This window comes from Cydia amplana, chromosome 10 (assembly GCF_948474715.1).
Source record: "Cydia amplana chromosome 10, ilCydAmpl1.1, whole genome shotgun sequence".
Lineage (NCBI taxonomy): Eukaryota > Metazoa > Arthropoda > Insecta > Lepidoptera > Tortricidae > Cydia > Cydia amplana.
The window spans coordinates 13,059,543-13,073,800 of record NC_086078.1 but is presented as its reverse complement, the minus strand read 5'-3'; the positions used below and the strand labels follow the sequence as shown (position 1 = coordinate 13,073,800).

The 14,258-nt window shown below is 36.3% G+C and overlaps 1 protein-coding gene across 1 annotated transcript in view; it reads left to right on the top strand.

Annotated features, from left to right (window-relative positions):
* The window catches only part of LOC134651466 (guanine nucleotide-binding protein subunit gamma-1), a 126,780-nt gene that overhangs the window by 6,030 nt on the left and 106,492 nt on the right, over positions 1-14,258 (top strand). The gene's annotated exons all lie outside the window — the stretch shown is intronic.

Sequence of the window (14,258 nt, the reverse complement as noted above, 5' to 3'; positions counted from 1 at the left end):
TATCAGTTTTTGCCGATTCCTTTTTGCGTCAAGTGTGGGGAGAGCCCTTTTTAACAAGCTTTTTTTTCTCAATAGGTAGTTAAATATTGTGCGAGGCTGAACAGCGATTGTCCGACCATAATACCATACGCCGAGCCACATGATTAAAATTAATGTAATAATAAAGATATTCCATAGGTTTAAATTACTATTCATTCACCAGTCAAGCTTGACGAAGCCTGCGTTGCGGATATAAAAGTATGGTCTCTGAATAAATATCCAGTCAAGTTAGCATGTAGGTACAGGGTCAACCAGAAAAGCAGCAAAAAAACGCGAGCGCAGCGAGCGCGAAATTTTTTGTTAAAAAATCGTGGAAGCGTGTTAAAAAGGCCGAAGTTCCCCAGTGAGCCGAGCTTTCATGCGAGGTCAAAGCCGTGCTTCAGGATAAGCTCAGCTAGAGCACAGACGCCAACCAATGTCCATTGTATTAAAAAGCGAGACCGCAGGCCGAGCTTGGCGCAGCGAGGCCAAAGGCTAAGCTGAAGAAGAGGAGATTTGGAAGACAAACCAAAAATGGAGGTAAAAAGTGAGGCTGAAGGTCGAGCTCAGCAATCTCCACATTACTTAACAAGCCTGAAGCGTACTTATAACCAGCGAGGTGTCTACCGAAATCACTAGAAAATCTTCCAATAAGTAATAGGACCAGGAAATTTCTCTTTTGAGCCTCGGTAAATCAAATTTACATCAATTTTCTAGTACTTAAGACGTACTTAACTCTTCTTCTTCCTCGCGTTTGTCCCGGCATTTTGCCACGGCTCATGGGAGCCTGGGGTCCGCTTGGCAACTAATCCCAGGAATTGCCATCTGACCTTCCAACCCAGAGGGTAAACTAGGCCTTATTGGGATTAGTCCGGTTTCCTCACGATGTTTTCCTTCACCGAAAAGCGACTGGTAAATATCAAATGATATTTCGTACATAAGTTCCGAAAACTCATTGGTACGAGCCGGGGTTTGAACCCTCGACCTCTGGATTGCAAGTCGCACGCTCTTATACCGCTAGGCCACCATCAGCGCTTAAGTCGGTACTTAAGTACTCAATTTAATATCAGGTGTTGCAGGATGGAATCCAAAATGCATCCTACTTAATTGGTTCTCTTTATGGTGGGGAGGCGAAGCTTAATCTAAACAAAAACAACTAATAAACTGGCCTAACTACTTACCTATTGTTTGTCAAATTATGTACCTGTTTTTATTTTTACCCTTTTCATTATTAGGATAAATAATCCTAATGCATCGAAATTCGAAATTGGTTATCTCTATGGAAGGCGGAGTTTAGCTCGCTCGCAAGGCGCGAGGTAAAATTTTTCTGAATTGGTTCACCGGCACCCGAGAGTTGTTAAGATTTGATCTTATTTTGACACGACCTAGGCGAATATCGCTCACGCTGATTATTGCATGCGAGATGAAGTGAAAGTTGTGCGTTAAATGCGCGATAATCACTAAGATGATCGTCAACGTCGTCTCGTCGTTGTCAATAAGGTGCTACTACCACGAGATCCCACGAGAAGCAATTATCCTCAACCTACAATCTAGATGGTTGTAATGTCCACCTGTAACGTATATTTTCACCAGATACAGATGTCAAAAAGTATTCGCACGATTGTTATAGCCTGACCAGTAATATATGATAATTGTCAAGAGGGCGCTGTTATTCTCATGTATAGGGTGACAATTCCGTGTAGTATGAAAAAAATAGTTCCAGTGAAATTCCGCAACATGGCGCACCCTCAATAGATCCTGGTTCACCTATACCTTATTCAAAAAACAAAATTTAAACACTTTTCCCGCAGTCCAGAGGGGAATGTTCCCACATGTCTCGCCGCCGAGCTCTGACGCGGAACAGCAATTACGGCTATTAGCTACGACATCATTTATTCCACCTGAAATTGGAAATACAGCTGGGCAAATTTAAATGAGAGATTCGCGGTCTCGGACGGTCGTACGATGCAAGGGCGGCGGGGGTCACGACCGGTCAGAGCGCGGCGCGACGGGCGGGGATCAATAGACAACCCCCAAGGGCTCCCCCCAGCCATCCCACCATTTTCTTGTACTAGAATGCAATTTGCAACGTATCTCACCTGCTCTACTTTCACCCGACCATTATTTTATCTTTTTAACTTATCTTAATCCTTTACCTTGCTCGGCTTTTATACTTTTATGCTACTCACTTAGGGCAGTTTTGCGTCATGAATGAATAATGCCCTGGCAAAAATAAAGAATAGCGCTTGTATACTTAAGATGAAGCTTGTATACTTAGCGCTTGTATATTACCTACGGACTACTAAGCACTACTACCTGCCTACTACTACTTAATGTTTTTCTGAATGTTTTCTGATGCTAAAGTGTATTAGGCATTACGAGACGATATTGCTATAAAAGCTATCGTAATGGAAGTCCCTACGATTTTTGTGTTTTCGCAAACTAGTAGTTTTTTATAGATGGGTACCTATTACTATAATAACATTCGGGTCATATTTACAAGGTTTTGTTTGTCTTTGTTGTTCCTGAAAGCTAAGAACATGACGCCGGCTGAGAATACGTTTGTGCCATATCCATTTTTGAGCAAAATCGTTTTTTAATGATTTCTAAAATAACAAAAAATATGCTATAATTGACACTTATCGGTTTTTGGAAAAACATATTTTTCAAAAATGTTGTGCCATATCCGCATTTTACTATAGGAAACAGAAAATTATCACAAAAGTGTGACATATCCAAAACTTTTGTGTCATTTAACATTTACTCATCAAAAACGGATATGGCAATAATAAAAGTGCTTTTATTTCATGATTATCACTATATTCACAATATTTGTATGGTACTATAAATAGTAAACATATGTGCCTAAATGATAAATGAGTTAAATATTTCCTAAATGTAAAACTTTTCGAGACATTTTTTTTTGCCTCTTTTCGCTCTCCTGTACGGATATGATGGTCGTTCATGTCTACGTGACAGCGTGATAAAACGGTGTCCGTCACTTTCTTTCCCACGGTGTTAAACAGTGACAGTTATTTTATCACGTGGATAAAGATGGATAAAGCTATCCATAATAGGCTGGCTGTAAACCAATGTAAGTGGCGTATGGCATAAACGTATTCTCACCCAGCGATGAGGGTGACATAATGACAGTAATAACATAGGTATACTAATCTATGACATAATGCTCACAATTTTGGCACTTTCTAAACTACACGCACAGGGTTCGGTCTTGGATACTTAGGGCCAGTTGCACCAACCACATTTGACAGACTGATCAACGTCAGCCAGCGCGCCCCGGCGCCTTACTATAAAACTTTCGATTTTCGGGCGAAAATGGGCGTAAATTTAATAGGTACAAACATACATACATACATACCTACGCGTATATGTGTTGAAATTTGTAAATGGGTCAAGAGTATTATGTATTTACGAGTAGGTATATATTTACCTATTGCATCACTTACCATCTCGAGAAGATTTTTATGTACCTACCTATAATTCATGAATCTTTATTGAACAACAACATAAGTTTAAACTGACAGTAAAAAGTAACCTAAAATTAAAACTGCCTACAATAACTAAAACTACATCTTAAAAAAAACTAAAAATCTATAGGTATCTAATCTGCGGTTATTCGTCGACGGCCATTTTGGTAACATCGCCTCGTGATTCATTTCTTTGTTTTTGCTTATATTAATTAATGTTGTTTAAAGTAAAGTTGTTGTTTAAATTTTAATATTCATAGCATATTATGCAGTAAACTAATGTGGAAGTGTGCAGATAATGAAAAAGTAATCATGAAACGCGTTCCACCATTCTGGCATCAACACCGGGTAGCCCACGCGGGTTCTTGTAAAGTCCAGCTATCGCCTTACACGAACTCATAACCCAACTACCGAACAACTTTCGTGCTCTAGAGCATTTATTTTGGTATTTCTACCTCTAACCGTGACTGGCTAGAGCCCTAGAGGTGAGAGTCAGGATGGCGGGTGTATGTAAACAAAAATAAACAAAAAGCATACCATATTTTAGTACCTAATTTGTACTATTTGGTACCTCATATAAAAAATTAGTACCTCACGGTATTTAAAGTTATCAGCAAAAAACGTTACACCCGCCAACCTGACAGTCAGAATGGCGGGTGTATTTTATTACGCTATGATCCCGCGATTATTGATCAATTCTATAAAAGCCAAATTTTAGTACCTTTTTAGTACTTTCATATTCAATTATAAATTGAGCCATTTTATTTGTGGTTTCCGAGTTATACTCATTTTACATTTTGCATTGCTATTTAAAAAATTCAGGCGCTTTAATTTTTCACCGTATTGATATCGTTTTTAAGAAAAAACGCTACGCTACAACTATTTTTATTACGCCAGGATTTAGTACCTTTCATGATTAATCTGTTACCCTTTCACGGGTAATCTGTTAGGTTCAATTAACTATGAAAATTACGTCTTACAAATGGCCAGGCGCCATGTCAAAGGATTCTTCCTAAGAAGAAATTCCGCTCTTCGTTGTGCATGTAATTGTGTACATAATACCTACTCTTAAGTAGGTACATGGTGATTAATCAAATAAGAAGAGTGGAGATCGAGGGGGGAGGCCTTTGCCCAGCAGTGGGACACTGTAATTGTATAGGCTTATAATAATAAAAATAATAGGCCCATCTAGTGCGCGGCAAGTCCCCACCTGCCTCGATAACTTGTGAACACATTGTTATGGCAGGTGTCCGTACGTCTTTGTAATAACCCAGTCTCATAGTCCACCCAAACTTCAATCCATAGATCGGTATACTGTTCTCTTTTTCTACAATAGTCCCAATGCCTCTGTCTATTGTTGCACCTGTGAACGGGTTCCAGCAGGCGTTCTACATGACATAAAAGCTCTCCAAGGGGCCTCTACGTGTTGGATCTGTGTCCCCACGCAAGCCTATCAAAAAACCGGGATTATAGGCCCGTGATATCCAAGGAGATACAAAAATAATAATATTTATAATAATACACTAACTATCCGTCCTGGGCAATTTCTATTTCGTTAATGTCTGCCCTATTATTGGGCACATTAATGTGCAATTGTTTTACAAGGGGCAAAGTTGTTGTTTAATATCCTCGTGCTAATATTGATACACGAGTAAGTGAAAGTTTCAAAAATAGAACCATGAGCGTAGCGCGTGGTTCTAAAGTACAGGAATCTTGAAAGTTGCGAGGGTTTCAACTACAACGCACGAGGCTTAAAAAAACTTTGCTACCAAATGAAACACAATTTCTTTCCACACCAACGCGAGGAAAATACTTAAACAATTTGAAATCAAATTAAATAAACGAATGCTGTAATTATTAGTGGCTTTTGTTCACTAAGTATTATACATTAATTAAATTTACAGAAATAGGCATGCACGTCATGCTCGGCGTTTTGGCACTTTTATATGCAATTATGATTATGGTAAGTCAGGATTATGATAATCATATTGATCATATGACCAGTCGATAGAGTCTGTGCAGAAGAGTCGTGGAATGTAAGGCATATTTATACGAGTATAAATATTTTTTTCATTTTTATTTTCAAGGCAGCCCATACATTTCACGACTCTTCTCTTTCCGCACAGACTCTATTAATCTTTACAAGAAATTATAATTTTCACACTCGACTTAAAATAATAATTATTGTTGAACTTTTTTAAGGATGCACATGTTTAGCGGTATTTTTTTAACACCATTTCATGATAAAAACAAAGGTGTGTTACTAGTAGATTGTTAACCAAGGCATACCAAGGGATGAAAGGCACTCATTTCTGCCGAGGTAGTTTGGTGCTCGAACGCAGTGAGAGCGCCAATAGTCCGAGGCTGATATGATGCCTTTCACTCGAGTTAAACACTCTACTTTTCATTTCGAATACGAGGAAAGTAAAATACGTGTTTTATTAAAACATGACTAAGTATAAAATTATATATTAAATCTTGAGGGTACTTATTACAATTACCTCACAATTTAGGCAAAAGTATCGTTATTTATGGAATGGGGAGTTAAATATCAGAATGAAAATTGTATAACAAATCCATTTAAACTCAAATTTCAATTGCTTATCGTTAAAATTTTAACATAGTCTTATTTGCAACTTAACGTAACATGCTCTACGTAGTACGTAGTGCAGAAACGTATCATCAACACCTTTTAGAACAACATTCTATCAGAGCATAAGAAATATATTTCCATCCATTTTGATCCTGATTTCGGTTTTAAATTTCGTTATTTAGATTTACTTATTTCCATCCGCTCTAAAGGAAAATTAAAGACACAAAAGGCGCTAATAGGGTTCAGTAATGAAATTTATAATGGTACATTACGAAAATCTTGCACAAACACGGCTTGCACGTTTTTATTTAGATAAAATAACGACATTTGAAAAAGTAGTCGATATAAAACAGTCAAACACCGATAGGTTATTAATCTAATATCTATACTTAATATACCTCCCTGGCAACGGAAATGCACTTATTTTTTGGCCAACCTGTATACCTAGCTAGTGTGAATCATTAAGTTGACGAAGAAGAAAGTTTGTCAAGGAAATGCTTGCGCAGCATAGGTACGCTTGAATGTGAATTTGGTCTGCGCTTACCTGATAGAGAGTGGGAGAACGTTCCAAAGTCTGATAGCCTATGCCTGTACATGTACCTACATACTATGCCTTAAACAGTTTTTTGAAAAAAAAAACACTATAGCCTAGTTCGGACTATATTAGTCGAGTGGCGAGTATTTTAGTTGACTAAAATCGGTCAGCTAAACTAAAATCGTTCGCACTACAGATGAGGCCACAATGAAGAGCGGAATTTCTTAGGAAGAATCCTTTGACATGGCGCCTGGCCATTTGTAAGACGTAATTTTCATAGTTAATTGAACCTAACAGATTAACCGTGAAAGGGTAACAGATTAATCATGAAAGGTACTAAATCCTGGCGTAATAAAAATAGTTGTAGCGTAGCGTTTTTTCTTAAAAACGATATCGATACGGTGAAAAATTAAAGCGCCTGAATTTTTTTAATAGCAATGCAAAGTGTAAAATGAGTATAACTCGGAAACCACAAATAAAATGGCTCAATTTATAATTGAATATGAAAGTACTAAAAAGGTACTAAAATTTGGCTTTTATAGAATTTATCAATAATCGCGGGATCATAGCGTAATAAAATACACCCGCCATTCTGACTGTCAGGTTGGCGGGTGTAACGTTTTTTGCTGATAACTTTAAATACCGTGAGGTACTAATTTTTTTATATGAGGTACCAAATAGTACAAATTAGGTACTAAAATATGGTATGCTTTTTGTTTAATTTTATTTACATACACCCGCCATTCTGACTCTCACCCCTAGAGGCCATATATTTGTACTTTTATACCGTACACTGGCTGAAGTTCATTACAAATAATATTAATTCGATCCCACGTGGGATCCACTTTGACGTTGGCGAAATCATCGACAGTATCGATGGAGCCAATATTACCCAAACATTGATTGATTGGTTGATATCTAATCTAATTATAGTTTTCGCTAACGCTGTTTTAGTATTGACTAAGAATAAGTTTTTGGCAAAAATTACATTTTTAGGGTTCCGTAGCCAAATGGCAAAAAAACGGAACCCTTATAGATTCGTCATGTCTGTCTGTCTGTCCGTCCGTATGTCACAGCCACTTTTCTCCGAAACTATAAGAACTATACTGTTGAAACTTGGTAAGTAGATGTATTCTGTAAACCGCATTAAGATTTTCACACAAAAATAGAAAAAAAAAACAATAAATTTTTGGGGTTCCGCATACTTCGAACTGAAACTCAAAAAATTTTTTTTCATCAAATCCATACGTGTGGGGTATCTATGGATAGGTCTTCAAAAATGATATTGAGGTTTCTAATATGATTTTTTTCTAAACTGAATAGTTTGCGCGAGAGACACTTCCAAAGTGGTAAAATGTGTGTCCCCCCCCCTGTAACTTCTAAAATAAGAGAATGATAAAAGTAAAAAAAAAATATGATGTACATTACCATGTAAACTTCCACCAAAAATTGGTTCTAGTAAGTAGTTTTTTTTTATACGTCATAAATCGCCTAAATACGGAACCCTTCATGGGCGAGTCCGACTCGCACTTGGCCGCTTTTGGTACAAGTTTGTATCGCTGACTGTACTTTTCTTACGACAGACAACTAATACTCATCGAGACAATTCTAAAAACCCCTAACACAATTAGGTTCCGTTGTTTCATCACAGAGTTCCTATGGCCACCTCCTGTCTCCATCATCAGATCAGCTCTATGTCATAATAATATTGCATTGTCATCCGATTTATACATGCATGCAAAATTTCAGCTCAATAGGTGTAACGGTTTGCTATAAAAGTTATAAAACCTCGTTTGCGCTAAGCGTTTTGTGCTGGCGGATTGTAAAAATTTAGAATACATTTTCAAATAGTTTTCAGAAGTCTGTCACTTGAAGAAAATTAATGACATCGTCGACAATTTTATGCAAAGAAGATACTAAAAATCTCTAAAATAATATAATTTATCTAACTTGATATTATTTAGATCGTGCCCTAGTATTACGCTGTGTACATTTCCCTGGATCGGGTAAGTGTTGCGAATATTTAATTTAAATTTCTAATGGGAATAATTTTACGTTGTATTCTTTTATACTGTTAACTAATCTGTTCTTTTCTGACTGCTTCATCCGTGAACACTAAAGAAATGCTAAAAGGTTAACTTTCCTATTATTTCCTTCCTTGCGGGCCGGATGTCGCAGTCACCGTTGTGTGCATATTCTAATAAGACCAATATTGCTAGGGATCAAGTCTGGGGTTGACTCTGAAAACCCACTAGCCTGCACTACCCCGGGTTGCGCTATGCGCATGCTCCACAATCTGGAAGGTTTCCATTCCGAGCTGAGGATCCTGGACCACAGTGCGGAGCCTTCTTAGAATACTCTGGACCTGGGAATAATTTTACGTTGTAACCCATTAGAAACTTAAATTAAATATTCGCAACACTTACCCGATCCAGGGAAATGTACACAGCGTACTAATAGGGCACGATCTAAATAATATCAAGTTAGATAAATTATATTATTTTAGAGATTTTTAGTATCTTCTTTGCATAAAATTGTCGACGATGTCATTAATTTTCTTCAAGTGACAGACTTCTGAAAACTATTTGAAAATGTATTCAAAATTTTTACAATCCGCCAGTAAGTACAAAACGCTTAGCGCAAACGAGGTTTTATAGCAAACCGTTACATCGGAAACCGGGAAGTGGATCAAATTTAACTTGCAAGATTTGATTACAGACCGACAACGGGACAGTGAAACTAAATAAAAGTACCATCGAGCTGATCTGATGATGGAGACAGGAGGTGGCCATAGGAACTCTGAGATGAAACAACGCATCCTAACTGTGTTAGAGGTTTTTAGAATTGTCTCGATGAGTATTAGTTGTCTGTAGTAAGAAAAGTACAGTCAGCGATAAAAGCTTGTACCAAAAATGAAATTTTTGCCAAAAACTTATTTTCATTTTGCGGTTGTATTAAAAACACACTCTGTATTACCTATTAAAATTCTTTGTGAACCGCTTCTACAACCAGAGTTATTATTCAGCATTCTCTCTTCCCTTATGAAAAGTGTATAAAAGATGCAGAAGGCTTGTTTGCCGCCTGGCGCGTGATACACTTAAGGATTCTGTGAAAGGAAGGCTATTGTGCCGTAGCACTACCGTAGCACCGACGAAGTATGCTAGTAACATATCACTGTCTAAGAAACCTGTTTCATTGAAAAGAGTTATAACAAGAACCATTCTTTCGCCGACTTCGCTGCAGGTACCACTATCATTCCAATAACAAAGCAAAGCGAATCGTTCTCTATTCGGGATACATACCTACCTCTACCTACTCCGAAAAAGAAGAACATTTTTTTCACACCTCCTATTTAGAAAAGAGCTTTTTTTCCCTGCTAGGAGGGATCAAAGTGGCACTTTTCCTCCCTGCTAGGAGGGATCAAAGTAACACTTTTCTGTTCTAGCACACTATTGTTACATTTTTTTGCACATTATTTTTTTAGCTTAAATAATCTGTTTTAGTCTAAGCATCAGATTGTGTCAACACTAAGATTTTTTTATATTCCTCATAGTTGATGTGAAAAGCAGGTATGTGTCACATGGTATCAACATTATTTCGTCTTGGGCATTAACACTTGAATCCCTCATTACGCTCAGGATTCAATGTACGCCCTTGACGGAAATATTATCATTTTGATCCCTTGTAACACAAACTACTATTTCGGTCCCACCGAATTTATGACGTCACAGTTAGTTCTACCTACATCACTACTACACATTTGTGTTCAGGACATCATACTGAATGCATTGATACCAAATGTAAGTACCTACCCATTACCGAGATGACTTGAGCGAAACTCGATTTCTAGAAGGCTTTTAGACAAAATGACACTACATTTGTGACCCAATTTTCACATCCTCGATATATGGACACAGGGGTTTTTGCTTCTATACCCTCATTCTTTAAGCTAATTTTTTATTTAATTAAGTTATGCTTGAGTTAAACTAAGTTACTATTTTTGTTTTCACTCAGATGTTAATTTTATTTCTTTTTATTCTATTAATTCTGTAACAAATTATATTACTAAGGAAGAGCGGTGCCGGTGCCTCTTAATACAGGTATTTATTATTTAATACTTAAAAAGAGGTAGTAACTTTGTACAATGTAAATGAATACGTAAACTGAATAAATTATTTTATTATTATTATTATACCCCTTACTTACTCGTAAGAATGACCAACTTTACTATTGGTTAGTGGAACGTGCGGTAATAATTTTAAAACTGAGTTTTAAAAGCGTTGTTTGTTATAGTCTTATAGTCGTTTCACCCAGAGATTAGTTGCACTTCTAAAGGACTACGGGCTTTTATGCAGCAGCGGCAGCGCGCCGCAAAAAAGTGAAAAACTTCCTCTGTTACCGAACTAGCTTCGTGAAGATACCGTAGAGGATATTTCTCATTTTGCACTGTTGTCGATGAAAAGTTTCTTTGAGAATCGGCCTTTATGTTTTGTTTCATTGCAATGCAAAACGTTGTGGAAGATGTTTAAAATTATGCCATTGCAAGTTGCTGATACAAGATTTGCTGTAGATAATATATATTATATTTAGATGCTAATAAGTACATAGGTACTCGTATTTAGTATTTCTAAACCTATATACACTAGACACATAGTACCTATTCTGACAGATGAGTTTTTAATAAACACAATAATTAAATACGTATAGGTAATCGGGGTAAGTGTGCTCATATATAGGGTCAACTGCACCTACTCTCCATACGTACCTTTTCATTCCTTTACTACAAGGTAAAGTGCCTTATTTACTTCGTGAACGTCCTTTCTTTAGTTACCGTAAAGAAAGGGAAATGTTTGTCATGGTGGAAGATCCGTTAATTACAATTTATGTATCGTAGGCACTAGGGCAATTGCGCTCTTGACTGACCAATCGTTCAGTCGAAAACCATCAACAAGTTGTGTTATATCACTCTGACACATCCGTTCCTTATTCATTTACCAAATACGGCTTCCAATCCCTTGTTACAAACAAACAGTGGAACGATGAAGCTTTCCATTTAGATCATTTATCCCCGGATTTATAGTGCACAAATTACTGAAATTACAGAGTGCATCAAAGCGAAGCGCCGGCTGCATTTCACAAATCGACATTGTGATTGATGTTCGCAATATATGTTGCAGTGTTCACTGTTCCGGTGTGCGGCCTCGTTACTGACACGGCGTGATACCAGAGACAGGGTAATAACAAAGACTAGTTAAGTAAACTTTTGGCCTTTTGTATGTAGGTAGCTATTTTTTCTGAAATCTAATTCCAATTCCAAATCATTTATCTATATATATAAATGCAAGTGTCCTGACTGACTGACTGACTGACTGACTGACTGATTCATCAACGCAGAGCCGAAACTACAAAAGATAGAAAGTTGAAATTTACACACTAGGTTGCATTTATAAAGTGTACAAGAGATAAGAAGCGATTTTGAAAAATTCAACCCCTAAGGGGGTTAAAAAGGGGATGAAAGGTTGTATGGGGAACAAGTTTTATTTTAAGCTAAGAATTTGAAACTTTGTAAAAATGTATTATATTAAAAAACAAGAAAACTAATTTCAGCGTTTTTGAAAATTCATCCCCCAAGGTGGTGAAAAAGGGGTTAAAAGTTTGTATGGTGATCAAATATTTTTGTGAGTGTGGGACTTGAAACTTTGCATATGGGGATATTATTATAAGACAGGAAAAGTAATTTCAGCGTTTTTGATTATTCATCCCCTAACAGGGTTAAAAAGGGGTTGAAAGTTTGAATCCATTACAAATGCTTTGAAACTTCTTAGAAAGGCATAATAGCCGATTACAAAAAAAAAGTAATTGCAACGTTTTTGGAAATTCAGACCCTAAGGGGGTTAAAAAGGGGATGAAAATTCGTCTTGGGGTGCAAATTTTATTTTGATCTAGGAACTTGAAACTTTGCAAAAAGGTATTAAATTAAAATACAAGAAAACAAATTTCATCGTTTTTGAAAATTCATCCCCCAAGGTGGTGAAAAAGGGGTTGAAAGTTTGTATGGAGATCAAATATTTTTGTGAGTGTGGGACTTGAAACTTTGTATATGGGGATATTATTATAAGACAGGAAAAGTAATTTCAGCGTTTTTGAAAATTCATCCCCTAACAGGGTTAAAAAGGGGTTGAAAGTTTGAATCCTTTACAAATGCTTTGAAACTTCTTAGAAAGGCATAATAGCCGATTACAAAAAAAAGTAATTGCAACGTTTTTGGAACTCAACCCCTAAGGGGGTTAAAAAGGGGATGAAAGTTCGTCTTGGGGTGCAAATTTTATTTTGATCTAGGAACTTGAAACTTTGCAAAAAGGTGTTAAATTAAAATACAAGAAAACTAATTTCAGCGTTTTTGAAAATTCATCCCCTAAGGTGGTGAAAAAGGGGTTGAAAGTTTGTATGGATATCAAATATTTTTTCGAGTGCGGGACTTGAATCTTTGCATTTGGGGATATTATTAGAAGACAAGAAAAGTAATTTCAGCGTTTTGTAAAATTCATCCCCTAATAGGGTTAAAAAGGGGTTGAAAGTTCGTATAGGGTTCAAATTTTATTTTAAGCTAGGAACTTGAAACTTTGTAAAAAGTTATTAAATTAAAATACAAGAAAACTAATTTCAGCGTTTTTGAAAATTCATCCCCTAAGGTAGTGAAAAAGGGGTTGAAAGTTTGTATGGATATCAAATATTTTTTCGAGCGAGTCTTTGTATTTGGGGATATTATTAGAAGACAGGAAAAGTGATTTCAGCGTTTTGTAAAATTCATCCCCTAACAGGGTTAAAAAAGGGTTGAAAATTCGTATAGGGTTAAAATTTTATTTTAAGCTAAGAACTTGAAACTTCGTAAAAAGATATATTTTTAATATGCAAGAAAACTAATTTCAGTGTTTTTGAAAATTCATCCTTTAAGGTGGTGAAAAAGGGGTTGAAAGTTTGTATGGATATCAAATATTTTTTCGAGCGCGGGACTTGAATCTTTGCATTTGGGGATATTAAAAGAAGACAAGAAAAGTAATTTCAGCGTTTTGTAAAATTCATCCCCTAATAGGGTTAAAAAGGGGTTGAAAGTTCGTATAGGGTTCAAATTTTATTTTAAGCTAGGAACTTGTAACTTTGTAAAAAGTTATTAAATTAAAATACAAGAAAACAAATTTCAGCATTTTTGAAAATTCATCTCCTAAGTTGGTGAAAAAGGGGTTGAAAGTTTGTATGGATATCAAACATTTTTTCGAGCGCGGGACTTGAATCTTTGGATTTGGGGATATTATTAGAAGACAGGAAAAGTAATTTCAGCGTTTTGTAAAATTCATCCCCTAACAGGGTTAAAAAGGGGTTGAAAATTTGTACGGGTTTCAAATTTTATTTTAAGCTAGGAACTTGAAACTTCGTAAAAAGGTATTAAATTAAAACTGCAAAAAATTTATTTCAGCGTTTTTGAAAATTCATATCTAAAGGTGGTGAAAAAGGGGTTGAAATTTTGTATGGAGATCAGATATTTTTGTGAGTGCGGGGCTTGAATTTTTGTACAGAGACATTTATTAGAATACAAGAAAAGTAATTTCAGCGTTTTTAAAAGTAC